Genomic DNA, 12,487 nt, shown 5'->3' with positions numbered 1-12,487 from the left:
TGCATAACTAAATGATCTGCTGAATAACCAGAGCCAAATGCCAATCCACATGCACAAGGTTCCTATTATGCAATAAGTTCACAACCACCTACAATTCAGTCTCACAGAGGATTCTTTTCTAGCCACGTAGACAACACTATTCCATTGCAACCAAGATAGCCAAGGCTTCCGTGAGGTTACTAGTATAGTAACCCTTGTAAGTAGAAAACAGAAACTGGATATTACCAGAACTATCACACCCAACTCCCCTAATACCAGCTAGACCAGGATTTCCTCAAGAAGAACCATCAGTGTTGATTTTAAGAGTACCCACCTCAGGAGGAGATCAACATCCCTGACAATTAACTCGCTGAGGGTGTTGCTTAGCTCGATTCCTAGAGTGGGTGTGGGGGATCAAGGGAGAACAACCCTGAAGAGGAAAGGAGAGGCGAGAGTAAATACCAGCATCAATAGGATCCAAACCCCCACCGATGTCACATTTAGCAAGGAGTGTTTCCTGAAGAGAATTAACAATTCTCCCCCACAAGTGCTTGATCTCAAACTACAAATCATGAAAGATCCTTCTATTCCTCTCAAGCCAAACATGCCATAAAATAAGGGAAGGGCGGATAGTCCAAGCAACTTGAAGAAAAGAAGTCTTGGAAGGGGAATGGCCCAAACGGTCCCAAAATTTAGACAAAGAGGACACATGCCAGCACGTGCATCTCCACACACTCCATCAGAGGTGTCAAATCTGTTTGGCAAAGGGGCACTGGAAAAAAAGGTGAGATACAGTCTCTTCACTATTGCGGTAGAGAACATAGAGGGAAGGCCCCTGGAAGCCTCTCTTGAAGAGATTATCCCAAGTGAGACAATGATTGTAAACCAAAATCCAGAGGAAAAAGTTACACTTAGGCCATGAAAAACTATTCCAAACTTTCTTCCACCAAGAGACCTCCACCTCACCAAAAAGTTGCTTTGTCAGTGCAAGGTACCCAAAAGAAACAGAATACTTTCCAAAAGAAACACCTCCCTGAGCCAAAACATTCAGTTCCTGCAATGAGTTGCACTCCCTAGAAGCCAATATCTGAGATAATTCTAGCCGATCTCCCAGTGAGCCACCCAAAGGCCAATTAGAAGAATTCTTCCATCTATAACCCATAGCAAGGCCCAGGTTAAAAGCCTCCTTATCATGAGCTACCTTATTCCATCTAGTAGAAAGGAAAGAATCACAAAGAGCCTGTGAGTGAGGATGAGACGAAAGGAGAGGACGATGGACATTCCAAGAATCACTCCAAAATAGAGCCTTAGTGCCTCTGTTGTAGATCCAAAATAAACTTCGCTACACTAGGTGAGCACCAATCTTGAGGGTATGCCACACCATAGAGCCTCTTCCCTCAAGAGAAAACTTGGAAACTTTTGAAGGTTCAACACTAGGTAAATACTTGTGTGATAGGATACGGGCCCAAAGCTGAGACTAACTAGTACACCAATGCCAATAGAGCTTGGTAGCAAGGGCTTGACTACACAAGATAGCAGACCGAAGGCCAAGGCCTCCTTCCATTTTTGGCCTACAAACAATATCCCAATTGATGAGGCTCCATTTAGTATGTTGTAAATTGCCACTCCAAAGAAATTGGCAAGAGAGGGTATCAAATTCTTTAAGAAAATACATCAGGGCAGCCTAAACCATGCTTCTATATATTGGAAGAGCTTGAATTATAGATTGAAGGAGTGTCACCCTACCAGCAGTAGAAAGCCACCTATGAGTCCAATTATTGACCCTTTGATAAAGTTTTTCAAGCAAGCTTTGCCAGAAAAGCCTAGGCTGTCTACCCACCACAATAGGGACCCCCAAGTAAGTCAGAGGGAGAGACGCAATTTGAAATCTCAAGATATTAGCAATTCTCCGCTGGATTGGCTTAGGAGTGTTGAAGAAAAAAATGGAGGACTTATGGTTATTAATTTTTTTCCCAGAGATAGCCAAATAAGAATCCAAGGTGAGCTGAAAGGCTTTAGCTTTCTGAATCCAAGCTCTCCCAGCAAGGTCAGTATCATCAACAAACTGAAGGTGAGAAAGAGTAGGCAAACCATGTCCCCATTGCCATCCTTGAATCAAATTTCAGGAAACATGAAACTTGATAAATCAACCAAGTCCCTCAGACATAATGATAAAAAAATAAGGTGAGATGGGATCTCCCTGATGAAGACCTCTAGAAGCCCCAAAAAGCTCTGTCAGTTCACCATTAAGAAGGACTGAGAAGGAAGGAGTAGTAACACAGCTAAGAACCCATCTAACCCAATCTTGACTGAAGCCAAAAGCAAGAAGAAATTTCTGCAAGAAATCCCAATTGACTCTATCATAAGCCTTAGCCATATCAAGCTTAATAAACATAGCATGTTCCCTAGAAGTACACATACAGTGAATAGCTTCAGAAGCAATAACCACCCCATCCAAAATTTGTTTTCCTGCCACAAAACCCCCTTGTTCCTCAGAGATAACCATAGGAAGGAAAACTTTAAGCCTCTCTACTAAGAGCTTAGTGATGATTTTATAGACCACATTACAAAGAGCAATGGGCCTAAAAAAGTCCAGCTAATTAGCCTCTTCCTTTTTCAGAATAAGGACTAAGAAAGTAGCATTCAAGGCTCGAAGCATTTCTTTGTTGGAAAAGGACTCCTGAACCACATCCAAAAGGTCATGATTGATAATATCTCAAAATTCTTGAAAGAATTCAATAGGGAAACCATCTGGCCTTGGAGCTTTGCCATTTCGCAAGCTAAAGACCACCCCTTCCAATTCAGACATAGTAATTGGCCTCATAAGAGAATCATTCATCTCCTTGGTCACCACTGAGGGAATACAAGACAAGATAGTATTCTCCTCAATCTCTGGTGGAGGTAAATCATTTGAAAAAAGGACTAAGTAAAACTGAATAGCTTCCTTGGAAATAGCTTGAGAAGAAGTTAGATGCATCCCATCAGAAGTAACGAGAGAAGAAATGTAACTCATGTTACGTCGAGCCTGCACAGATTGATGGAAAAATGCAGTGTTCTTGTCCCCTTCCTAAAGCTATTCAAATTGAGCCTTCTATTTCCAATAGATTTCTTCTCTAAGATCCCACTCAACTAAATCAGTAAAAGCTTGGGATTCTGCAATGCCAAGAGCTTCTAAAAAACCCAGATCCTAAATATGCCTGGTAATAACATCAAGACAATCTTGAGCTCTCTTCTTCATAATATGGATATTACCAAAACAATTCCAGTTCCAATGCTTCAAATTTCTTTTAACAAATTGAAGTTTTTGAGAGAAGGAGAACATACCAGTGCCATAGGTAGGGCCTCCCTGTCTCTACCAGTGAGCCATTAAGTCATGAAGAGAAGAGTCTCGAAGCCACATCAGATGGAACTTAAAGGGAGGGTTCTTGGGGACAACAACATAACTAGCTGTGAGCTTAATAGGCCAGTGGTCAAAACCTCTCTAATCAAGAATTTCAGAAGAGAGTGAAAGAGAACCAGAATTCCAAAAGTAGGAAACAAGGAACCTATCCAAGCATTCTGAGATAGCATCATTACCAACTCTTTGATTGTTCCAAGTAAAGAGCCCATTGAGAGGTTTGACATCAGAGAGATGTAAAAAATCAATATTTTGTCAAAGAAGCTCAGAAGAAGGACCCATGCCAGCTAGCCCACCCCTCTTCTCCTCTAAGCTAAGAACAAAGTTGAAGTCTCTAGCAACAATCCAAGGTAAGAAAGGATGAGAGCTTCTAAATTGCTTAATATGATCCTAGAGCTTAGACTTGGCAGGGAGATCAACAGGAGCATACACATTAGTAACAAGAATCATCTCGCCAGTCTCTAGAGAGGATGCAACCATTGAAAGAGCCGAGAGGCAAGAAACCCAAAAAAGTGGCGTAACTTTCCTAGGATCCCAGCAAATGGCAAGACCAACAGAGCTCCCCAAAGCACCAATACACTAACATTGGCTTAGAAACCAAATTTTAGGAGCACATCTAAACATGGAGTCCATTGAAAGCTTGGTCTCCTGGATACAAAGGATATCCGAAGAATGCTCAACCACAAGATCATGAATAGCTTTTTGTCTGGGGATGCTATTCAACCCCCTCACATTCCATGAGAGAATAATCATTGAGTAGAGTGGGGAAAATGCTCATCCAAGGTCTTGACAACCCCAGACTCTACCAATAAATCTCCTGTAAGTTTAATTTTTTTCTGATCCTACTTTCGCCCAACTCTTGAGGGAGTAGTAAAAGAGACTTTCTTAAATGGTCTTTGCATCAGGCCCAAAGCAAGAAAAGATCCCTTTCCTTTACTAGAGGCAAACACATCTTTAACCAAATCTACTAGAAGAACATCATCCTTTTCTTGTGGGGTAGGAGAAACCACAAGGGCACCAGACTCAGGGCCAATAGAAGTCTCCGACATATGCTAAACTACAACATCCTGGTTGCCAGTAAGAGTAGAATTCCTCCCCTCTAAACCAGTAGCTACACCTTGAGCCTCTATAGGAATACCTTCTTCTTTAGCCATATTGTCAAGAACCTCAAAACGATTAAACCCTAAGTCCACTTGCCGATCTAGCTGAGATCATTTTTGACGCCATCCCTTAGCATGGTTTCGAGCTGGGATAAAACCATCCTTATTAGAACCAGTAGAACTAGAGGGCCCTGGCCCCTAACTTGAAGTGTTCATATGATCTTTCCCTGTGCCTACATTATCAAACTAAGCATTTCCTTTTCCACTAACATTTGGATCATTCCCCTTTCCATCATTAGCCATCCATGGGCTAGAAAACCCAATAGGGGTACCATTTCCTTTGTAGGCTTGAGGACATTGACATTGTAAATGACCATACACATGACAAAGGCGACAACAAAAGGGAATAGATTCATAGTCTAGCTATTGGATCCAAGAAGAAGAATCAAGACAAATTTCTAGAGAATTTGGAAAAGGATTATTTAAATCAATTTCAACACAAATACGGGCATAGGAAAGAACCTTTTTGTCTAGAGATTAGTGGGCTATAGCAATCAGCTTTTCGAGCACAGTGGCAATCTGTCGCAAGATATCCTCATGCCAGAACTCCAAGGAAGTGGCGATAGCCGGACCTAAACAGGAACTCGAGAAGGAAGATCCTCAGCGGAATTGAACCCTGAATGCTAGGGTTTGATAAAAAGACCTACTCTATCATAAAAAATATGGGCCTCCCATAAACACCCAATTTCGATCTGACATGCAAGAGAAATTCACCAAAAAGTAGCTATTCCCAACCAACATAATGTCCATATCACCTTCCACTTGCCATGAATGGAAAATCCAAGCTTCCAAAGCTACCAAGGAAATCTGAATACCAGGAAACTTGCATATCAATGCATGTGTGGCCAAATAGTCCACATCCTCCATTACTACTTCTAGAGGAATAACGAGCACAGGCTGATCCTAGCTACACGAAAAACAACCATTAACTCGCGAACATAAAATGGCTCCTTCTCCTATGACCACACCCCGAGAGAAGATCCATTACAACTAGAGGCTCCAACAAGAATGAGACTTGTGGAAACCTCACTCGCAGCCATAATGGCCAGGCATGCAAACTTTGAAAAAAAGCTCTTAAAATTTTTTAACACAATAAATGCAAACCCTGCACAACAATAATCATCCAAAATTGAAGCAACAAAAGGTCTCACTAGAAGAAGAGAAATGGGGCGCTCTCCCTAAGCATGCACAGCCCAATGGTAGCAAAACAAGCTTTTGAAACCCTCACACACAGTCGCTTCTAGTTCCTTAGTTCACTCCATTATCCACATTCCTAATGAGTTTGAGATGAGTAGGAAAGGAGAAAAATACTATAACAATATTATGCAATGTGTGCAACACCCATTATCTCAACAATCTCCCGCTTGTATACATTGCATAGGGTCAATCTGTAGCCACAAAAATGAACAAGGGAACAATCCCTCCCAGCACATCCACCATCATGGATCAAAATACACCAAGTGCTCCATCTTGGTATCTGCAACAAAATCAAAGTATCCAGCATCTTGAACATGAATGATCTCACCTCCTATTATGCCACTACCACTGGACATACATAGAAGCCATCCAAAGAGAAAGCCACCCAACCTATCACATTAGAAGATCATAAAACCTTGTACCAACTAAAATTCCAAGCACAAATAACCTAATCCAAAGGTAATCACATCTATCTGTAGTTGTCAAAATATCCATAGCTAAAATAGCACCCACAGCAAGTGCCATACCCATCCAACTATCCATACCTCAAAGGTATAACAAGTGAATCTCATATTACCAACACATCCAATCTACAACCTACAATCACAAGCCTCAAGAGCAATACCTGCCACATATATACCAAGAAGCTCCCACTGAAAAAGATAATGTCAAATCTATAACCAATCCACTCACAACATCTCAAAGAAGTGAATCCACGTAGTATCAAGGACATCCACAATACATAAACTTCTATCATCTAAGAACAACTCTCATAACAAGTCTCCAATGCTCTCCCAAGTTCTCCACAACCAACAGAGGAAAGAGATAAATGAATAACCATGTCATCTCTCACATGACATACATGAGCACAAACTAGTGATCACAATCTCCAACCAATCTCAAATCCAATGTAAGCAAAACTAAACATCCAGGAAGATAACCAAGACCAAAGAAACCATGCAAATCATAACCTGTATCATGTCCTTCTACACACACCTCTAGATGTAAATTGTGCAAGTATGATCTCCTCCATAAAACCCCAACAAGAAGCCTCAAAAACACCCAAACCATACCATATAACTACTCATGGATGTAAGCCTCTCATAAGAAGATCAAATTCAATAAACCATTCCTAATCCAAGGAAAATGCCCAATATCAAACCATCTCTCAAATGAACCCTCCAGAACTAACTCATGAACCATAGCTCAAGATCCATATCCATGAAAGACAAAATATAATGCAACTGAGAAAAATAATGGGCTATACCTCTCAAGTAGAAAACTGCCGAGTAGACCAAGAGTGGGGAATGAGAATTCTCATCAAGATACCCAAGTCTCCAACCAAGACTCATCTAAGAACAATCTCCTCTCAAGTCCATATCAGGTGACTGCCCCTCAGACTTCCTGTTGAAACCATCAATCATCCCAACAAATACTTCTCTAATCCAAGAGAAATCAGCATCACCACCATCTCTAAGTATCTATGAGCACCTGTAACCAATCAATCCATGTCAACTCCAAATGAAACATAGCAATATCATGAAGTATCTAGTTTATGATCAGTGTACTCAATACCAAGAAACTAAACCAAGATCAATGTCAAAGTTCCAACCATGGCTTCAGAAACATAAACATGACAACATGATCTTACCATCTCAACCAAAGAGATAACATGCTCCATATGAACATACTATAACATGTCACAACTCTAAATGTGTATCAAGAGTATACCATGACATAATAATGAAACCATCCTCATACCAAGAATAACATGCCAAATAAAAGCATAAACCACACCTTTACCAAGAACCCTGTGAGTCCTCAAGATGCAACCATCTCCATGCACCATGGAAAACCATCTCCACATACCATGAAAATAACAAGTGCACCATGAAAATGTCAAAGATGCTTCTGCAGCAATAGGATCTAAAAAACCTCCAACATCTACAAACACTCAATAAATATATCAATGCCAACAACTCCACTCAACTGTGTTACCAAGTCACCTATGGCATCACAAACTAGGAACTACTCCTGCACTGTCACCCCATCACTATCACAAGCTCCCACTAAATCATGTATCCAAGCTATCCATGACATAATGACGAAAAAATCCATACTCTAACCATGAGAATCAACCAAGGCATCAAACCATCAAAGAACTTAAAGTGCACATCATGAGCTCCTCAAAAAGAAACCAAATAACCATGATCCTCAACCAAGAAGATATACCACCATAACTGAATCAAAAAATTCAAGCTAATGAATGTCAAGGATGTACCTATATATCCAATCATGTCATGCCAAAAATCCATGACACCATGATCACATCCATGAACCGAGCATATGTCTCTCAAAGTGTCCAATTTGTCAGCATAAAATAGTCAACCACAATCCCCCATCATGACTGTACCTGGTAACAACATCTCATCCCTTCTACATGAAGAAAATAGTAAATCATCTAACTTAGGGCATAGACAACCCAAATCCAAGCCATTAATCTAAATATGCATCAATAATGAAGATCAATGGGCAAAGATAACCCATAACCAAGCAATAAATGCAACCTGTAAGTATAGACCACTTACAACACTACACAACTTGTAGACCCAACAAGTCATCATGCATATCCAAATTCAAACACTGATAACCATATCATCATGAGACCAATCTTGAGTATACAATGACATCAAATCTTAAATTTCCAATGCCATAAACGCACAATGTTACCATAGTCAAAATATATCTATAAACTATTCAGATAAATATATCACCAAATAAATCATTCCAAACTTGCAACAAATCTGAACCAATGTGTAAAGCTCTCCAATAGCTTTTTGTTGACTAATCAAAGTCCAAAATTTGACTCCATATGCCCAAGTTATGCCCTAATCTGTGCTCAAAATAAATAATATCTTCCTTTAGGGCTCTTAAAACCTAATAAAATTTCAAAATCACAAAACCAAACCTATGCCATTTTTTAGTTCTCTGAATTAGCTTTCCAACGCCTATAAGAACTCTGAAATCTGATATTCTGAGAGAAAGTTATGGTCATTTTACTAAGATAGTCTTTTTACCATTTTCACTGCGATTTTTCATTTTTTTATTTTTTTTCAGTGACGAAAATTCTGACGGGATTAAAATTTGACAGCCATCATGGGCTGAAACCAAAAAACTCTTTCATTTCCTCTAAACATGGCCAAACTAGGGCATATTATTTATCAAAATTTATGAAAATTTTGACCCGGATCCAATGGTGAGGTCTGTTTTTACCCAGGAGGTCATTTCTGCAAGCTACCCCCCAAAACCCTCATTTAAATGAAACATCCAAAAAAATCTTTTTGTCCAAAAAATTTCACATGCCCAAATCTTTTAACATCCCATCATAACAACAAACCCAAAACCCTCAGATCTGCAATAAATCATTCATATATCTTGCCCTTTCTTTTATCCTCTCATGCATTCCCATGGATTCAATCTAGGGTTACAATAATAAAACCATAGCTCTAATACCACTTGTAAGGAAACTTGGCAATAAAGAATATAACCATTTTTACATAACCCATAATAGATTTGAAATAAACATGGAATTAAAATCCACATGCAAGAGAATAAACAACATACCCACAAAATTGTGACATAAGATATACCCTAGGAAACCCTCATTGAGGGAAAAAATTCAGCTTCCAAAAAGCATCCATCACCATGTATTATTCAGCAAAAATACCATTGCCATACAACCATGGAAGCCTTCATGGCCATAGCCACAACCAAGCAAACTATGTGAACAAGCATGAATCCACACATCCCATGCCATGCTTCCAACCTTCACAAATGCTCCCTTGGCTAACCTTTCAAGCCTTGTCCCGCTTGATTCTTGCCTTTCTCACTCTTTCTCTCTACAACAACTACCCTCATGGCTGCTTATATAATAGCAAGTCCCACAAAACCACCAAGTGGTATTACATAAACCATGTGCTAAAATCATGTGCTACCTAACCCACTAACCCCACATTTAATATTGGGCATTTAATTCTTTTCCTCAATATTAAATAATTACATGAAATATTATCACAATGTTACAATACAACTCATCAAGAATATTCCATGGAAATCTTTACATGTTGCACGTCCATCTAGGTACAACATTACATAATAAAAATAAAATAATAAACTGTAACAATATTATGCAATGTGTGCAACACCCATTATCTCAACAGAGATTCTGATCTAGATGAAGATATTGTAATTCCTTCCTATGATTCTAAGACTAACAATGGCACAAATCACTGAAATGAAAAATGCATTAGATAGAAGGATGAGGCAGGAAATATTGAGGAAAGAATTCAAACATAAGAAAGCACTTCATGATATAAAGGACATCTTCATGGATGCCTTCAGGTTGCAGTCACCAGATGAAGCCAAGCTAATAATTGAGCAACTATCAGACATAGTTGACCAAGTGACTAATGAAGACCTGGATACCAATGTCAAACTCATGGAATGGTCAAAGAGAAAGTTTCAAGGAAAACTGAATGAGAAGGTATCAAGTGGAATTGCACTTGAACAAGTAGAGTTGGCCAAGACAATAGATAAGGTCAAAATTGTTCTTGAAAACATTTTTTCATTGTATAGGAAATTGTGTGATTTTTTTAATTTCACACAAGAAACTAATCAAAGAATAATGAGCTTGGAAAGAAACTTGAAAATCTCTAGCATGCAATTACCTAGAGATCCAACTCAAAGTGAGAAGCATTATGCACAATCGCTTCACACACAAAGGGAGTTAGCTATAATTATAGCAGAGGAGGTCAATATTAAGGCAAAATTGATGCAAATTTAGTCCTCAATAACCCCCCATTTAGAAGTCCTCCACAAGGAGCAAGTGTATGCTAAAATAGTCTTAAAGAAAGATCCAAATATTTCTACACTTGATGGACTTGTACACCTTGCTGCAAAGACTTCCATCCAACACAAATCACTTGACATAGCTTTGGAGAATCAGGATGCAACTCTGAAAACAATAATGGAGGTAAATAGTAATTTTTTGGCTAAGTATGGTATTACTTCTTAGAACCCTTTGACATAAGTGTTAAAAAAGGGGGAGATAATAAGATAGGGGAAGAAATAATAGTAAGAAAGATATATCAAAGGGGGAGAATGCCTATAAATTTTGTTTATTCATCCTAATATAGTCAAAAGGGGGAGATACAAAATTTTGGAAATTATATGGAAAATAGCTCCGATACAAAATGCAAATATTCCATGAACTCTGATAGATCAAATATAAAGACATAGGTATAGAATATAGGTACAGGGTACAAGACAAAGAGTATCAGGCACATTCAGCACAACATTTTGGTTGGAAGAATGACAAGGCACAAACAACTTAGGGGGAGTTAAGGTATTTTGAACAAAAAAATTTGAAATTTTGTGGATAAGGTACTCATAAGGACAAATTAGTGATTCTTAGTTAATTGTTTTTGACACTCATGTCAAAGGGGGAGATTTTTGGTCCTTAGATGGTTTTGACATTTGAGTGTCAATACACTTAATCACTTTCTACATTGAAGCCAAGTACACTATGCATGCTGAGCCATAGTGTGTGCTGAGTCAAAATTCCAACAGGTGCTAAGTGACTTCAGGTGCCGAGCAATATAAGTGTCGAGTGACATATAGGTGCCAAGTCACTATTGATGTTGAGCAAGTCATAATGTTTCATATGCTGAATGAACAAGAATCATATATGTGCCAAGCAAGACAGAGTGTAATAGGTGTTGAGCACCAATAGTTTAGTATATAAGTGTTGAGTAACACAAAATCAGCATATGAGTTTGTGCCCTTACAAACTCATATGTAAACCATTTTTGAAGCCAACATAGAAAGATTTCGAAGGAGAAAAAGGATACGATTGAATCTTTTATGTTTCCTATGCGATCAACATGCAACCAATTAGAAACATGGAGAAGGCATGCAACCAATGAGAAAATAAGAAGGAATGAGCGAGAATTTGAGATTCAATATGGATTGTAGATCCATACCTAACCCTAAGTCTTCACAAGCTTTAAAAGGAGGTCAAATACCCATTCCATATGGGATGAAAATAGTGTATGGGGAGATTATAGTGAACTTAAGTGTGAAGGAAGCAAGCCTTAGAGAAAAAAAGCAAAAATTATACATCCAGTTGATCAAAATAGTACAAGGGATAAGAACAGAGATCAAATCAAGAAAGGGTCACATCAAAGTGTAGATTAAGTACCTAAATCCAGCAATAAAAGATTGCATACTGTCAGGTTGATTGTTCTAATACTTTCTTGTCATTGTATTAGAAGTTGAAAATCCTATGTAGATAGGTTAGCTTAATAGCTAGGTAGGAAAACCTTTGGAGAAGGTGATTTAAAATCCTATGTATTAGGTAGGTTTAATAGCCTATGATAAATCCTTTAATAGGGTGACACTTCATGTAAAGTGTTTGTAAATCCTCTAATCAGGTCACTATTGACATAGTGTAAAACCTTTAACAGGGCAGGCCTTTCACAAGGCAAACCATCAAAAGTGGTTGAAAATTCATTCTTGTACTGATTTTTGTGGGTATCATCCCACCCTAGTTTTACCTTCTTATTCCTGGAGGGTTTCTAGGTTACCAAATCTGGTGTTATGTGTTATTGCATGTGTTTACTTTATGTTCATTTATATACTTACATGCATGAAGTTTACTTTTCAGTTATGTGTTTAAAGGATTGAAAAAGTTTAA

The sequence above is a fragment of the Cupressus sempervirens genome, chromosome 1 (genome assembly GCF_028749045.1).
Source record: "Cupressus sempervirens isolate cs-2001-9-10 chromosome 1, ASM2874904v1, whole genome shotgun sequence".
NCBI classification, from domain to species: Eukaryota; Viridiplantae; Streptophyta; class Pinopsida; order Cupressales; family Cupressaceae; genus Cupressus; species Cupressus sempervirens.
This window is presented reverse-complemented; position numbering follows the sequence as displayed.